This window comes from Entelurus aequoreus, linkage group LG04, assembly GCF_033978785.1.
Source record: "Entelurus aequoreus isolate RoL-2023_Sb linkage group LG04, RoL_Eaeq_v1.1, whole genome shotgun sequence".
NCBI classification, from domain to species: domain Eukaryota; kingdom Metazoa; phylum Chordata; class Actinopteri; order Syngnathiformes; family Syngnathidae; genus Entelurus; species Entelurus aequoreus.
Genome location: NC_084734.1, coordinates 8,328,187 through 8,346,625, shown reverse-complemented (window position 1 = coordinate 8,346,625; position 18,439 = coordinate 8,328,187). Strand labels below are relative to the sequence as shown.

Genomic DNA, 18,439 nt, shown 5'->3' with positions numbered 1-18,439 from the left:
TAGAACATGCTATACGTTTACCAAACAATCTGTCACTCCTAATCGCTAAATCCCATGAAATCTTATACGTCTAGTCTCTTACGTGAATGAGCTAGATAATATTATTTGATATTTTACGCTAATGTGCTAATAATTTCACACATAAGTCGCTCCTGAGTATAAGTCGCACCCCCGTCCAAGCTATGAAAAAAACTGCGACTTAAAGTCCGAAAAATACGGTACAACTTTCTGTGACGCTGCCACAGAAAGACGTGTTTTATGCCACTCCTTCTTTGTCTCATTTTGTCCACCAAACATTTTATGCTGTGCGTGAATGCACAAAGGTGAGCTTTGTTGATTTTTTTGATATGCTGGAGTGCTTGTCAGCCATATATGGTCAGTGCATGACTGCAAGCTAATCAATGCTAAAATGCTATTTAAGCTAGCTCGGGGGTCAGCAACCCGCGGCTCTAGAGCCTTTAGCGCCGCCCTAGTGGCAAAATATATTTTGTTTAAATATATTTTCTGTAAAAGAACAAACATGACACAAACCTTCGTAATTGTTAAAAATCCCACTGTTTATGTTATACATGCTTCCCTGATGAGAGGATTTGGCGAGCACCGTTTTGTCCTACTAATTTCAGGGATCCTTGAACTCAACGTAGTTTGTTTACATGTGTGTACAGCTCCACTAATGGACGTTGGAGTGTTACTTTCAAAGGCAAAATTAATGAGCGAATACACATATGTAAATACACGATTTCTAGTAACATACTTTGGAAAATCAAAACATAAAACGTTTTGTTTTATGAATATAAATCTATCTGTGATAGTAATCTGGGTTTATTGTGTATGAAATTAACATAATTAATCATTGACATACGCTCGGAATAATTACACAAACACACAGCATAGACCAGGGGTGGGCAATTAATTTTTACCGGGGGCCGCATGAGCAACCCGAGCACTGCTGGAGGGCCACATCGACAATATTTCAATTAAATTTTGCTCAATATTATTTTTGATATATACCGTAAGATAAATAATAATAATAATAATAATAATAATAATAATTAATAATAATACTTTCATTTAACCTAAGTTAACTTTATACCAAAGGCACTGCTTTGGAAATCATTTCTACCCCTTTCAGAGATCACATTTAGTTCCCCTTAAACATCCTGATGTTGCACAATGAAATGTAAGCATAGGATGAAGTGTGCATTCCTGTAACTTTCTCTAGTAACAGCATTCCATGATTAATATAAATAAATTAACATAAATAATAAATGACAGTAAAATAAGCACACGTATGACTGAGGAGTCGTAGTGTAACTTTGTGTGGTGTTTGAGTTGTCCGACTTTTTGTGTGGCCATAAACGCACCAGTGGTTTAGTAGTATGCATGTTGGTGACAGATGACAAGTTGGTTTTGGCCTGGTTTGTACGGCAGAAAATGACTAGTTTTTCGAGATAAAAGTGTTTTACTCATGTTTTTGGTGTGGTTATGGCCGAATATAAACAGTTTTGCTCAATAAAGTGATCGATATAATTCCTGGCCTCGAAGCATCTCGATAGACGTTACAATAATTGAACGGTGTTCAATTGAACGGTGTTGACGAACACCGTTAGGGCCGCTTGTTGTCACTGTCACTCAAAGTTGCATTGCAAAATTACACAGAATAAATGTGTTTATTTTGTTTAGAATTCAGATGGGATTTGATTTGGTGCGCGGCATATATTTGCTGTGCGCAGAGGACGCTTGAGCAGTGCGCAATTGCGCAGGCGCGCACCTTAGAGGGAACGTTGCTTGGCAGTCCATGTCTTGTTGAAAACACGCCATTCGTCATCAACTTTTCTCTTTTTAGCGTCTCGGGTGTAAACCGTGCATCACTTGTCGCTGTGCACCTTCACTCACAGGTTACACACGGACATACGCCCATAAACAACACTTTTCCAAAATAAAAGCGGCACAGTTGTATTGCGCGCACGACATAGATGTTTTTTCAACTTTATTTTGTAATTTGTGATTGCAGCTGTTCACATTCACTCACAATCACGCACGCGCATACGTCCACACGGAAGTAATACAAATAACGCTTTTCAAAACAAAAGCAGCACCGTTGTATTGCACACTCGACATAGATACTTTTTTAAATTTATTTTGTAATTTATGATTGGCCTCACGCGGGCTGGACAGGGACGCACAAAGGGCCGGATGTGGCCCGCGGGCCGCAGAATGCCCAGGTCTGGCATAGACGCTCGATATATTGGCGTAGTTTGTTTACATGTGTGTACAGCTCCACTAATGGACGTTGGAGTGTTACTTTCAAAGGCAAAATTAATGAGCGAATACACATATGTAAATACACGATTTCTAGTGACATACTTTGGAAAATCAAAACATAAAACGTTTTGTTTTATGAATATAAATCTATCTGTGATAGTAATCTGGGTTTATTGTGTATGAAATTAACATAATTAATCATTGACATACGCTCGGAATAATTACACAAACACACGGCATAGACCAGGGGTGGGCAATTAATGCTAAAACACACAAATTGAATAATTAGAATTATTATGAGAAATACACATAAGCTTTTGCAAGAGCATGGCATATTTAAAAAGTACTATTAAAACCAATTTGAATGTGAGTAATGTAAAATATGCAATAAAAGCAGCGGCAAGAAACAAGCTGAAAAAATAAAAAATTGAAAATTGTTAGCGTGGGTACCCAACTTTGATTCAATCAAAGTACATATTTTCTTTGGTGACTAAAACAAGAGGTCAACGCATCGATAGGAAATTTATATAAAAGTATTCACTTACCGGCAAAACTATCCGTTGATTAATAAAATCCCATTATTTTCCTTATTTCCGTCCGTGACGAACGCTCGGCATAAACTATTACTGGTAACACTAAATCGTCAACATGTTCTATTTACACCCTAAGCACGGCGGATGAATATCGTTTATCGCACCACGTGTTTACATGAATTATCCAAACCCCGTAAATATAAACGGAATACAATGATTTGCAAATCGTGTTACAACAGCGTGGCTTCGTAAAAACAGAGTGCGGGTACTTTCCTGGCCCGCCTGCAGTCCAGACCTGTCTGCCATCGAAAATGTGAAAATGAAGCGTAAAATACGACAGCGGAGACCCCGGACTGTTGAACGACTGAAGCAAGAATGGGAAAGAATTCCACTTTCAAAGCTTCAACAATTAATTTCCTCAGTTCCCAATCGTTTATTAAGTGTTGTTAAAAGAAAAAGTGATGTAACACAGTGGTGAACATGCCCTTTCCCAACTACTTTGGCATGTGTAATTATTATTTGCAAAAAAAAAGAAAAAGTTAATGAGTTTGAACATCAAATATGTTGTCTTTGTAGTGCATTCAATTGAATATGGGTTGAAAAGGATTTGCAAATCATTGTATTCCGTTTATTTTTACATCTAACACAATTTCCCAACTCATATGGAAACGGGGTTTCTATATTGTGCATAGAAGTACACTATAAGAGAAAGTACTCAAACCTGCCTAGCCCAACACTGCGAGATATAAATTGACCCATTTCGGCACTTAATTGATTTTATGCACACAACAATGCTGGAGCAGCTTAAAGCATTAGCAGCTCTGTAATAGTCCAGCACTGCAGTGTCCGTCCAGCCTCTAACTGCTTATAGGGCCACTATATGGAGGACGATATTATCAGTATGCAATTCATGGCTGGACTAATACGTCTCATTATTTTGCTTATGTTTGACACTCTTTATAATTCAACACTAAATAGCATGTATTTTACACGGCATGTTCACAGAGCTTCAGATGCTGACTATGGCCATAATGGATAGTAATAGTCCTTCTAGAAACGTATATCATTAATAATGCATGTAAAAAAGTGCATGCATGTTCAGTGTTTTAGCATTCCAAAGTATACTTCATTGGGGTACACCTGCGCATACATTTATTGAGCTACGTTACAGTGTCAGTATCCGGAGTACACAATTAAAACCGTTATTATAGATCAGGCCTGGGGGCCAAAGCATGTTGTCGAAATAGAATAAAACCAAAAAACAATAATATAATGTAATGTTATGAAAAAAGGCTGACATTTTGAGACTAATAACTGGGGATGTCTGATAATATCGGACTGCCGATATTATCGGCCGATAAATGCTTTAAAATGTAATATCGGAAATTATCGGTATCGGTTTCAAAATTATTGGTATCGGTTTCAAAAAGTAAAATTTTTTTATGACTTTTTAAAACGCCGCTGTGTACACGGACGTAGGGAGAAGTACAGAGCGCCAATAAACCTTAAAGGCACTGCCTTTGCGTGCCGGCCCAGTCACATAATATCTACGGCTTTTCACACAAACAAGTGAATGCAAGGCATACTTGGTCAACAGCCATACAGGTCACACTGAGGCTGGCCGTATAAACAACTTTAACACCGTTACAAATACGCGCCACACTGTGAACCCACACCAAACAAGAATGACAAACACATTTCGGGAGAACATCCGCACCGTAACACAACATAAACACAACAGGACAAATACCCAGAACCCCTTGCAGCACTAACTCTTCCGGGACGCTACAATATACACCCCCCGCTACCCCAAAAACCACCCTCCCCCTAACCCCGCCCACCTCAACATCCTCATGCTCTCTCAGGGAGAGCATGTCCCAAATTCCAAGCTGCTGTTTTGAGGCAAGTTAAAAAAATAATGCACTTTGTGACTTCAATAATAAATATGGCAGCGCCATGTTGGCATTTTTTTGAGTTGATTTATTTTGGAAAACCTTGTTACATTGTTCAATGCATCCAGCGGGGCGTCACAACAAAATTAAGCATAATAATGTGTTAATTCCACGACTGTATATATCGGTATCGGTTGATATCGGAATCGGTAATTAAGAGTTGGACAATAACGGAAAATTGGATATCGGCAAAAAAGCCATTATCGGACATTTCTAGTCACCACCTGTCACATCACACCCTGACTTATTTTGAGTTTTTTGGTGTTTTCCTGTGTGTAGTGTTTTAGTTCTTGTCTTGCGCTCCTATTTTGGTGGCTTTTTCTCTTTTTTCGGTATTTTCCTGTAGCAGTTTCATGTCTTCCTTTGAGCGATATTTCCCGCATCTACTTTGTTTTAGCGATCAAGAATATTTCAGTTGTTTTTATCCTTCTTTGTGGCGACATTGTTGATTGTCATGTCATGTTCGGATGTACCTTGTCTTTGCTCCGCAGGAAGTCTTTGCTGTCGTCCAGGGATATTGGATATCGGCAAAAAAGCCATTATCGGACATCTCTAATCACAATCATACCAACTCATATTCTTGTCTTCATGAAAGAAAGGAATGTCAAACATGCTTGTATTATCATTAAACACCTTTAACTTGTTAATATCTCTTTCATAAATAAATCAATATAAATGATATATATGAATGAGGTAGATCCCCTCCACTTGGTACAATGGTAGCGTGACGTCACAGGAGGAAGGAGTCCTCACATTTCCCCATTGTTTACACCAGCAGCGACAGAGATTCGGACCGAGAAAGCGACGATTACCCCATTAATTTGAGCCAGGATGAAAGATTTGTGGATGAGGAAAGAGAGAGTGAAGGACTAGAGAGGCAGTGCAGGACGTATCTTTTTTCGCTCTGCCTGTAACTTAGGTACAAGCTGGCTCATTGGATTCCACACTTTCTCCTTTTTCTATTGTGGATCACGGATTTGTATTTTAAACCACCTCGGATACTATATCTTGAAAATGAGAGTCGAGAACGCGAAATGGACATTCACAGTGACTTTTATCTCCACGACAATACATCGGCGAAGCTCTTTAGCTACTGAGCTAACGTGATAGCATCGGGCTCAAATGCAGATGGAAACAAAATAAATAAATCCCTGACTGGAAGGATAGACAGAAGATCAACAATACTATTAAACCATGGACATGTAACTATACGGTTAATAATTTCCAGCTTGGCGAAGCTTAACAATGCTGTTGCTAACGACGCCATTGAAGCTAACTTAGCTACGGGACGGCGGCGGCGGCGGGCGTTGTAGCTTTTGACGACACCCCGGCCGCCATCAGAGTCGGCAAGAAACATATATTTTCCCAAAGTTACGTACGTGACATGCACATAGCGACACGCACGTACGGGCAAGCGATCAAATGTTTGGAAGCCAAAGCTGTACTCACGGTAGCGCGTCTGCTATCCAAGTCAAAGTGCTCCTGGTTATGTTGCTGCAGCCAGCCGCTAATACACCGATCCCACCTACAGCTTTCTTCTTTGCAGTCTTCATTGTTCATTAAACAAATTGCAAAAGATTCACCAACACAGATGTCCAGAATACTGTGGAATTTTGGGATGAAAACAGAGCTTTTTTGTATTGGATTCAATGGGTCAGAAAACTTCCGTATCAACGATTGACGTCACGCGCATACCTCATCATACATAGAAGTTTTCAAGCGGAAGTGTGGCGGGAAATTTAAAATGTCACTTTATAAGTTAACCCGGCCGTATTGGCATGTGTTGCAATGTTAAGATTTCATCATTGATATATAAACTATCAGACTGTGTGGTCGCTAGTAGTGGCTTTCAGTAGGCCTTTAATATTCAGAATGTGAATACAACTTTGAACTAGGGTTGTACGGTATACCGCTACTAGTATAGTATCGCGGTACTAATGAATCAAAAATGGTACTATACTCTGAAAAGTACCGGTTCGCCATATTTCTTTTTTTACAGGCATGTCGTGACATTGCTGGTTTTACGAGCAGAGGAGCATGTTGGGCAGCGCACACACACAGAGTACTTACAAGCAGACAAAGTGTGTAGACAGAAAAGGGAGAATGGACGCATTTTGGTGTAAAAAGTAAAGATAAAGGTGAAGTTATGACACTGAAACACCCTCAGGAAGAGATGCTTTAAAGGCCTACTGAAAGCCACTACTAGCGACCACGCAGTCTGATAGTTTATATATCAATGATGAAATCTTAACATTGCAACACATGCCAATACGGCCGGGTTAGATTAGTAAAGTGCAATTTTAAATTTCCCGCGAAATATTCTGCTGAAAACGTCTCGGTATGATGATGTTTGCACGTGACGTCACGGATTGTAGCGGATATATTGGGCCACCATTGTGGCCAGCTATTAAGTCGTCTGTTTTCATCGCAAAATTCCACAGTATTCTGGACGTCTGTGTTGTTGAATCTTTTGCAATTTGTTTAATGAACAATGGAGACAGCAAAGAAGAAAGCTGTAGGTGGGAAGCGGTGTATTAGCGGCCGGCTGCAGCAACACAACCAGGAGGACTTTGAGTTGGATAGCAGACGCGCTACCGTGAGTACGCAGCTTTCTTCCAAACATTTGATCGCTTGCCCGTACGTGCGTGCCGCTATGTGCATGTCACGTACGTAACTTTGGGGAAATATATGTGCTGTTTGAACTTTACGGAGGTGAACGGTACTTTGGGCTGTGGGATTGAGTGTGTTGTGCCGGTGTTTGAGTTGTATTGGTGGGTTGTATGGACGGGAGGAGGGAAGTGTTTGTTATGCGGATTAATTTGTGGCTAATTAAATATAAGCCTGGTTGTGTTGTGGCTAATAGAGTATATATATGTCTCATGCTTATTTACTGTTTTAGTCATTCCCAGCTGAATATCAGGTCCCACCCGCCTCTCACAGCATCTTCCCTATCTGAATCGCTTCCACTGCCCTCTAATCCTTCACTCTCACTTTCCTCATCCACGAATCTTTCATCCTCGCTCAAACTAATGGGGTAATCGTCGCTTTCTCGGTCCGAATCGCTGTCGCTGCTGGTGGCCATGATTGTAAACAATGTGCGGATGTGAGGCGCTCCACAACCTGTGACGTCACGCTACTTCCGGTACAGGCAAGGCTTTTTTTTATCAGCGACCAAAAGTTGCGAACTTTATCGTCGATGTTCTCTACTAAATCCTTTCAGCAAAAATACGGCAATATCGCGAAATGCTCAAGTATGACACATAGAATGGACCTGCTATCCCCGTTTAAATAAGAAAATCTCATTTCAGTAGGCCTTTAAGACATGGCTAGCTAGTTAGCGGCTAATGTCTATCCACAGTCGGCAGTGTTTTAGCTACTTCTAAATCACTAATCCTGGTCTCCATGGCGACAAATAAAGTAAGTTTACTACAAGTGGGGTCACTGGAGGATGAGGAATAGCTAAACATGCTTCACTACACACCGTAGGAGGATACAATAGCTCACTGGCATCACAATGTAAACAAATGCCATGGGTGGATCTACACCTGACATCCACTGTAATGATACCAAGTACAAGAGTGTATCTCGTCGATACTACTATGATTATATCAATATTTTTTGTCGTCACTAAATCTTTTTTCTTTTTTTTTTGGTTTAAATTCATATTATATTCATAAACTCAGGAAATAGGTCCCTGGACACACGAGAACTTAAATTATGACCAATGTGTGATCGTGTAACTACTTGGTATCGGATCGATACCTAAATGTGTGGTATCATCCAAAACTAATGTAAAGTATCAAAGAAGAGAAGAATAAGTGATTATTACATTTTAACAGAAGTGTAGATAGAACATGTTAAAACAGAAAATAAGCAGATATTAACAGTAAATGAACAAGTGGATTAATAATATTTTTTACAGTTTGTCTGTGACAAAATAATAGGTGTATAAATGACACAATATGTTACTGCATACATCAGCAGACTAATTAGGAGTCTTTGTTTGTTTACTTACTACTAAAAGACAAGTTGTCTTCTTTTATTTAAGGACTAAATTACAATAATAAACATATGTTTCATGTACACTAAGATTTTTTGTTGAAATAAAGCCTCTTTATTTAGAAAAGTATCAAAAGGTATCGAAATACATTTTTGTACCAGTATCGGGACAACCCTAGTTTTGAGACCGATTGTTTTCCTAACAAACTTGATGCAGTTCTACTTCCGGCCTATGAGTGGCGCTCACTCGCGATTTAAAAAAAAGGCGCTTGTCATCTGCCGAACAAAATGACAAAGAAAAACGCGGAAGCATGAGAAATAAAACCTTTGTAGAACTCTTCCAAAGACACTTTCCTCGGAAGCTGTGACAAAACAGCAGTTTATGCTTCCCCTTTGGTCCGTTTATGAACGTTTTTTTTTTAAAGTTTGGTGTAAATGTGTTCGACGGTTTTTCTCGTAACCGTGCCTGGCAAAAAAACCCGATCTGTCACTAAAGGGCAAACAAATCAGATTTGGTGTGCAGTGTACACGGGGTCTTTACTCTTTATTCACACCAATGACGTATAGCAGTGGTCCCCAACCACAACCACCGGTCCGGGGACCGGTACTGGTCCGTGACGCATTTGCTACCGGGCCGGAGAGAAACATTAAATAATTTATAAAAGGACTGCATTTTCTCCAACTTAACTTTGGCCTGTCCCACCACCAGGGGTGTCAAACTTGATTTCATTGAGGGCCACACCCACAGTCATGGCTGCCAATAGAGGGCCGCTTGCAACAGTAAATAATTAATGAATTTGCCTATGAATTTAATTTTTTTATTTTTTATTTCTTATGTAAAAAAAATCTGCGGATTTTACCACTGTTGTTTTTTTTTTTAATTATTATTATTTTTACAACATATTATTGGAAATAGAAATACAGTACCACAGTTTAATTTTGTTTTGGTAACTCAGATGCCAGTTTTTTACCATAATAAAATGTGGTACCATAAAATCATCAACCGTGGATTTTACAGTAAAAAAAAAACAAAAAACTGACAGCTCAGTCGACATAATTTTACTGTAAAAAAGACAAACATTGGTCGTTTTTTTTCAACTTACAGTATTATGCTGTAAAAAAAACTCCCTAAATTTTACAGTAAAATCTATTGGTCATTTTTATAGTGTACAATTTGATGGATAACTTGCTTCGAAATCATAAGTTAAGCAGATTTTGGATTTTTTTAAAATAAAATCTGAAATAATTCTTTAATTCGTAATTTATTTTCCTCACTATCTAATAAAGAAATATTAATTTTCCATTGTTTGAATTGGAAAGCGACAGGAGGAAAACTTACGTCGATTTGAATTGGACCATGATCAGAAATAATTATTGGGTGAATTTGAGCCTGCACGTTTTCTACAATTGCCTTAGGAAGAAAGAACATATCAATTTTTGAAAATGACTGATGTCTGTTTGAATAAAAAGTGAAATCCTTCTCATATGGATTTAAGGTTCTCCAAATATCTATTAGGTTAAGAGTTTGCATTATTTTCAGAAGAGAAAAAAATGATTTCTTGGGTTTAACGATCTTACCAGTTTTATCAATACTTGGATTTATTGTTAAATTTAGATCTCCACCCATAATAATATCAGAATCAACATAATCTGCCAATTTGAGCTCCATGTCACCAAAGAAAGAAGGTTTATCATCATTGGGTGCATATAAGTTTACCAGTGTGATATTGTGATGATCTATATGGCAGTTAATAAACATATATCTACCCTCTGGATCTAAAAATAAAGTATTTATAATATAGTTAATCTTTTTGTTAAACATTATAGCAACACCAGGGGCCGTACTTATCAAGCTTCTTAGAATTACTCCTAAGAAGTCTGCTAAGAGTTGACTTAAGAGTAAATAAATTCTTCGCTGAAAGCTGCACTTAAAAGTTAGTTATCAAGCGTCTTACTCACACTTTCAGCGAAGTGTAGGACTGAATCTTAAAGGGAAACTTCGGTTTTTTTCAACCTGGGCCCTGTTTTCATAATTTTTTCTGTATATGTGAGTGCTGGATAAAACATTTTTTGAGGTCGCGCCAGTATTGAGCAGGGCAGGCAGCCTCCAGCCCAGCTAACGCTCGTACACAGGGCAACTGGCTCTCGTCAAAATTCGGCCTATAAACATGCATTTTTTTCACACTGACAGGCTCAGATAGTTACAATGAGTGTCCGACAACATACTAGAAAGGAGAAATTAACGTATGTCTCTACCTTTAGCTGGAGATCGCTGTTTTTTGCGAGCTGTGTCCAAATCTCACCACGCTACAAATCTCGTTCCGAAATCTCGCGATAACTCGCGACAAAACACCGGTGGAAAAACAGTTACCTGACTGAGGTGAAGAGAGATGACTGAAGTGATTTTCTGTTGGATTACCGAAGACTGTTATTTTAGTTTTATAGAAAAGTTTGTTTGTTTGTCTGTCATGGCTCTCTTCACCTCAGTCAGGTAACTGTTTTTCCACCGGTGTTTTGTCGCAAGTTATCGCGAGATTTCGGAACGAGATTTGTAGCGTGGTGAGATTTGGACACAGCTCGCAAAAAACAGCGATCTCCAGCTAAAGGTAGAGACATACGTTAATTTCTCCTTTCTAGTATGTTGTCGGACACTCATTGTAACTATCTGAGCCTGTCAGTGTGAAAAAAATGCATGTTTATAGGCCGAATTTTGACGAGAGCCAGTTGCCCTGTGTACGAGCGTTAGCTGGGCTGGAGGCTGCCTGCCCTGCTCAATACTGGCGCGACCTCAAAAAATGTTTTATCCAGCACTCACATATACAGAAAAAATTATGAAAACAGGGCCCAGGTTGAAAAAAACCGAAGTTTCCCTTTAAGTGTCACACTCAGAGCTGAATTACGACATTACTATGTGCCGTAAACGGAATTTTAGGTGACGTCATTTCTGTGTCCATAGAAATGACCAATCACGGAAGGGAATCCGTTGTCTAAGAATAAAGAAATATCTTGGAAATATTTAAGTGGACAATGGGAGTGTATATTTTGACAATAAACTACAAAATAATACAAAACAAACTAGTCCCCGCCGGCACTCACGCTACCGCTCCCTCTCTTCTATCGCCCACACACTCACTGACGTCACTCACCTCACGGCCACACACATACGCTACTGTCATAACATTTTCTTTCCAATTCATTAATTAGGCAACCGATTTGAAACTGGTGTGGGTGGCTCTATATATACTAGCCCACTGCAGCCACATGCAGAAATCAACAAGGAATCGAAAAGTATTAAATCTGTGACAAAAATAATATCCGCTCTGTCTAAACGATACCGTTTGATCAGCTGCTCGTCATCAAAAAAAACCAAAACATTGTTCCGTTCTCTGAACGTTCGCGCACGTCTCTCTCGCCTCAGTGCCATCCCCTGCTGGCAACTCCTAACCACTTAAGACACCTCTGAAGGTCTCTTAAATATCGTGGAGAGTAGGAGTGATTCTTAGACTTAAGAACGTTGATAAAAAGCTTTTATTCTTAAGTTTGAGAGTAGGACTAAATTTCGCAAATTCTCAGGACTTAAGTGTAAAATGGCACTCTAAGAAGCTTGATAAGTACGGCCTCAGGGGCCGTACTTATCAAGCTTCTCAGAATTACTCCTAAGAAGTCTGCTAAGAGTTGACTTAAGAGTAAATAAATTCTTCGCTGAAAGCTGCACTTAAAAGTTAGTTATCAAGCGTCTTACTCACACTTTCAGCGAAGTGTAGGACTGAATCTTAAGTGTCACACTCAGAGCTGAATTACGACATTACTATGTGCCGTAAACGGAATTTTAGGTGACGTAATTTCTGTGTCCATAGAAATGACCAATCACGGAATGGAATCTGTTGTCTAAGAATAAAGACATATCTTGGAAATATTTAAGTGGACAATGGGAGTGTATATTTTGACAATAAACTACAAAATAATACAAAACAAACTAGTCCCCGCCGGCACTCACGCTACCGCTCCCTCTCTTCTCTCGCCCACACACTCACTGACGTCACTCACCTCACGGCCACACACATACGCTACTGTCATAACATTTTCTTTCCAATTCATTAATTAGGCAACCAATTTGAAACTGGTGTGGGTGGCTCTATATATACTAGCCCACTGCAGACACATGCAGAAATCAACAAGGAATCGAAAAGTATTAAATCTGTGACAAAAATAATATCCGCTCTGTCTAAACGATACCGTTTGATCAGCTGCTCGTCATCAAAAAAAACAAAACATTGTTCCGTTCCCTGAACGTTCGCGCACGTCTCTCTCGCCTCAGTGCCATCCCCTGCTGGCAACTCCTAACCACTTAAGACACCTCTGAAGGTCTCTTAAATATCGTGGAGAGTAGGAGTGATTCTTAGACTTAAGAACGTTGATAAAAAGCTTTCATTCTTAAGTTTGAGAGTAGGACTAAATTTCGCAAATTCTCAGGACTTAAGTGTAAAATGGCACTCTAAGAAGCTTGATAAGTACGGCCCCAGATCTTTTAGAGGACAGTCCAATACCAACTATCTCACCAACCCATCCTTTTTTCAGATATTTTAAATGTTCAGTTTTCAAATGGGTTTCCTGTAGGAAACCAATATCAGTAGAAAGATTGTTTAGATGCTTCAGAATTTTTCTTTGTTTCACCTGTTCATTTGCACCTTTTACATTCCAAGATATAATTCTCAAACATTTTCTAGTTATTGCAATATCTTATGTTTGTGTTAACTGGTTTTCTTCCTTATGTGACAAAAATTATCAAACATAACATTTAGTAAATGTGTAGATTTTGGATTTTGACCAACAAAGTTAGATAATATAATATTTGTTGCAGTATTGGACACTATTTGTTTTCCCTGTCAAACTAGAAAAAACCCATAATACCTTTAGAAAGAAAATAACAAAGTAAAGAAAGAAAATATAAGGTATTTTATTGACACATTATTTCCAGGCTTTTGCGGGCCATATGAAATGAGGTGGAGGGCCAGATGTGGCCCGCGGGCCTTGAGTTTGACACCTGTGCACTAGACACACCAATGAGCTTGTTTATAGATGTACAAACCCCGTTTCCATATGAGTTGGGAAATTGTGTTAGACGTAAATATAAACGGAATACAATGATTTGCAAATCATTTTCAAGCCATATTCAGTTGAATATGCTACAAAGACAACATATTTGATGTTCAAACTCATACATTTTTTTTTTTGTGCAAATAATCATTAAATTTCGAATTTGATGCCAGCAACACGTGACAAAGAAGTTGGGAAAGGTGGCAATAAATACTGATAAAGTTGAGGAATGCTCATCAAACACTTATTTGGAACATCCCACAGGTGTGCAGGCTAATTGGGAACAGGTGGGTGCCATGATTGGGTATAAAAACAGCTTCCCAAAAAAATGCTCAGTCTTTCATAAGAAAGGATGGGGCGAGGGTCACCACTTTGTCCACAACTGCGTGAGCAAATTGTTGAACAGTTTAAGAACAACGTTTCTAAAAGTGCAATTGCAAGAAATTTAGGGATTTTAACATCTACGGTCCGTAATATCATCAAAGGGTTCAGAGAATCTGGAGAAATCACTGCACGTAAGCAGCATGGCCGGAAACCAACATTGAATGACCGTGACCTTCGATCCCTGAGACGGCACTGTATCAAAAAGCGACATCAATCTCTAAAGGATATCACCACATGGGCTCAGGAACACTTCAGAAAACCACTGTCACTAAATACAGTTGGTCGCTACATCTGTAAGTGCAAGTTAAAGCTCTACTATGCAAAGCGAAAGCCGTTCATCAACAACACCCAGAAACGCCGAAGGCTTCTCTGGGCCCGAGATCATCTAAGATGGACTCATGCAAAGTGGAAAAGTGTTCTGTGGTCTGACGAGTCCACATTTCCAATTGTTTTTGGAAATATTTGACATCGTGTCATCCGGACCAAAGGGGAAGCGAACCATCCAGACTGTTATAGACGCAAAGTGTAAAAGGCAGCATGTGTGATGGTATGGGGGTGTGTTAGTGCCCAAGACATGGGTAACTTACACATCTGTGAAGGCGCCATTAATGCTGAAAGGTACATAAAGGTTTTGGAACAACATATGCTGCCATCTAAGTGCCGTCTTTTTCATGGACGCCCCTGCTTATTTCAGCAAGACGATGCCAAGCCACATTCAGCACGTGTTACAACTAGCGTGGCTTCGTAAAAAAAGAGTGCGGGTACTTTCCTGGCCCGCCTGCAGTCCAGACCTGTCTCCCATCGAAAATGTGTGGCGCATTATGAAGCCTAAAATACGACAGCGGGAGACCCCCGGACTGTTGAACGACTGAAGCTCTACATAAAACAAGAATGGGAAATAATTCCACTTTCAAAGCTTCAACAATTAGTTTCCTCAGTTCCCAATCGTGTTATTGAGTGTTGTTAAAAGGAAAGGCCATGTAACACAGTGGTGAACATGCCCTTTCCCAACTACTTTGGCACGTGTTGCAGCCATGAAATTCTAAGTTAATTATTATTTGCAAAAAAAAATAAAATTTATGAGTTTGAACATCAAATATGTTGTCTTTGTGGCACATTCAATTGAATATGGCTTGAAAAGGATTTGCAAATCATTGTATTCTGTTTATATTTACATCTAACACAATTTCCCAACTCATATGGAAACGGGGTTTTGTATATGTTATAGTTATTTGAATGACTCTTACCATAATATGTTACGTTAACATACCAGGCACGTTCTCAGTTGGTTATTTATGCCTCATATAACGTACACTTATTCAGCCTGTTGTTCACTATTCTTGATTTATTTTAAATTGCCTTTCAAACGTCTATTCTTGGTGTTGGCTTTTATCAAATACATTTCCCCCAAAAATGCGACTCATACTCCAGTGCGACTTATATATGTTTTTTTCCCTTCTTTATTATGCATTTTCGGCCGGTGCGACTTATATTCCGAAAAATACGGTAATGCACTGATAGCAACTCCAATCCCCAAACAGTGAGCATGAAAGTAGAGGGTGCAGGTGGATGTCACGATGTGGCCGGTGAGTAACCATGCGTGCAGAAGAGACCGGGAGCCAAAAGCGGACATGACAAAGCACTTGTAATGATCAAGATAACCCCGGGGTGAACGCCACATGTCCCGCCATCTTGCCTCCCAAATGTCCACAGGAGGAGAACCTCCGTGGAGTTTGACACCGCTTATCTGCCCCGTCAAGTCGCGCCAGCGTTATCGTGGCGCTAGTCTCAAGTGACAAGTGGATCGGTGTCTCCGATGCAAATGTGTCTGTGAAGCAGCAAGGAGGACGCCGGCCTCGCATGCTCGCGGCTTGGCAGCCCCGCGGTCTTCACCGCCGCTCCTCAATTCTAGGCTCAATTAGTTTTGTCGTGGGGAAGAAAAGGCGGATGAGGTCGTTGTCGTTGGGGGTTGAAAGCTGCAGTGATTACAGTCGCAAAGACAGTAAGGTGGAGCAAGATGGATGTGACAACACGATCTCACGGAATTGCATGGACACAGTCCGGCATTTTAAGGCATTTTGCACGTCATCTGCCATCAGAAAGCTTTCTTTAATCCACACTGCCCGCAAATGTGTCGGCACGGAAACATCTCATGTCAGCACAGTCCATTAGGGCTAACGGTACTGGGGAGAATATTACACAATACAATAAGTAAAGTCTGGTTGGGATTAAGCAGAACAAATACACGGGCTTAAAATGTTTGTACGAGCTAAAATGCTGTATTATAATAATGATAATGATAATAATTAGGGATGTCCGATAAAATTTGGTGTGTCCTGTCCAGCTTCTCAGGCAAATCATATAGTTGATGTAGATGCCCATATCGGCTGTTCAGATTTACTTTACAAAAGAGAAGTGTAGGATCAAGATTTTTGGAGCTCTTTGTTCAGTGGATCAGATGTTTGATGAAGCTTTGTGTCTATCTACCACCACTACTGTTTTCTGTTTATTTGTTACTGACTGTGGCAAGACACCTCTGCCTCTGTTTCACTTTATGTTGCTGGTAAATAATATGGTTGTAGTAGTAGGCTAAAGTTAAATCATTTAGTATGCATTAATTAAAGGGGCAGAGCTTTAAGAGACATTTTAGCTTTTATATTTTTATAAGATATATTTTTTGTAAGAACCACAATTAATAAATATATTTCAGTGAATAACTTATTGTTCAAATCTGTATATAAAAATGTACATAAAGTGTTGTAATTACATTGTAAGATGGATGGATGGATGGATGGACGTTTAAAACAAAACTGTTATTATTAATTAGTAAGTATACATTTTTGGAGCCTTTTTAGAGAAAATCATATCATTGTAGTAAGTTATGCAAATTACTCGATGATGTCATGGTGACCACGCCCATAGCCACGCCCCCACCGCCACAGGTATCTTGGCAGTTTATGGGAAACACTGTAATATCTACGGCTTTTCACACACACAAGCGAATGCAACGCATACTTGGTCAACAGCCATACAGGTCACACTGAAGGTGGACCGTATAAACAACTTCCACACTGTTACAAATATGCGCCGCACTGTGAACCCACACCAAACAAGAATGACAAACACATTTCGGGAGAACGTCCGCACCGTAACACAACATAAACACAACAGAACAAATGCCCAGAACCCCTTGCAGCACTAACTCTTCTGGGACGCTACCCCCCACCTCAACCCCGCCCACCTCAACCTCCTCATGCTCTCTCAGGGAGAGCATGTCCCAAATTCCAAGCTGCTGTTTTGAGGCACGTTAAAAAAAAAAGCACTTTGTGACTTCAATAATAAATATGGCAGTGCCATGTTGGCATTTTTGTCCCCATAACTTGAGTTGATTTATTTTGGAAAACCTTGTTACATTGTTTAATGCATCCAGCGGGGCATCACAACAAAATTAGGCATAATAATGTGTTCATTCCACGACTGTGTACATCGGTATCGGTTGATATCGGAATCGGTAATTAAGAGTTGGACAATGTCGGAATATCGGATATCAGCAAAAAAGCCATTATCGGACATCTCTAATAATAATTAGTACAAAACCCAAAGCCAGTGAAGTTGTCACGTTGTGTAAATGGTAAATAAAAAGAGAATTCAACAAATCCTTTTCAACTTATATTCAATTGAATAGACTGCAAAGAGAAGATATTTAATGTTCACACTGAGAAACAATTTTTTTGTTGTTGCAAATAATCATTAACTGTGAATTTAATGGCAGCAACACATTGCAAAAAAGTTGTCAGAAGGGCATTTTTACCACTGTGTTACATGGCCTTTCCTTTTAACAACACTCAGTAAAGGTATGGGAACTGAGGAGAAGGAGGCACTTGTAGAAAAATGGGCTGCATGGTCGAGTCGCCAGAAGAAAGCCATCACTCCAAATGACTTTGTTCCAGAAGTTTTGAGGCTTGTCTCTGTGCTGTTTGGCGTAATGTAAGCGGGATACTTTGTGACATTTGTGCAGAAATGGCTTTCTTCTGGCAACTCGACCATGCAGCCCATTTTTCTTCAAGTGCCTCCTTATTGTGCATCTTGAAACAGCCACACCACCATTTTTCAGAGAGTCCTGTATTTCAGCTGAAGTTATTTGTGGATTTTTCTTTGCACCTCCAACAATTTTCCTGGCAGTTGTGGCTGAAATCTGTGCTGGTTTAC

The 18,439-nt window shown here is 39.6% G+C and overlaps 1 protein-coding gene across 2 annotated transcripts in view; it reads right to left on the bottom strand.

Moving 5' to 3' along the window:
• Positions 1-18,439, bottom strand: part of chrna6 (cholinergic receptor, nicotinic, alpha 6) — a 103,640-nt gene that overhangs the window by 80,009 nt on the left and 5,192 nt on the right. The gene's annotated exons all lie outside the window — the stretch shown is intronic.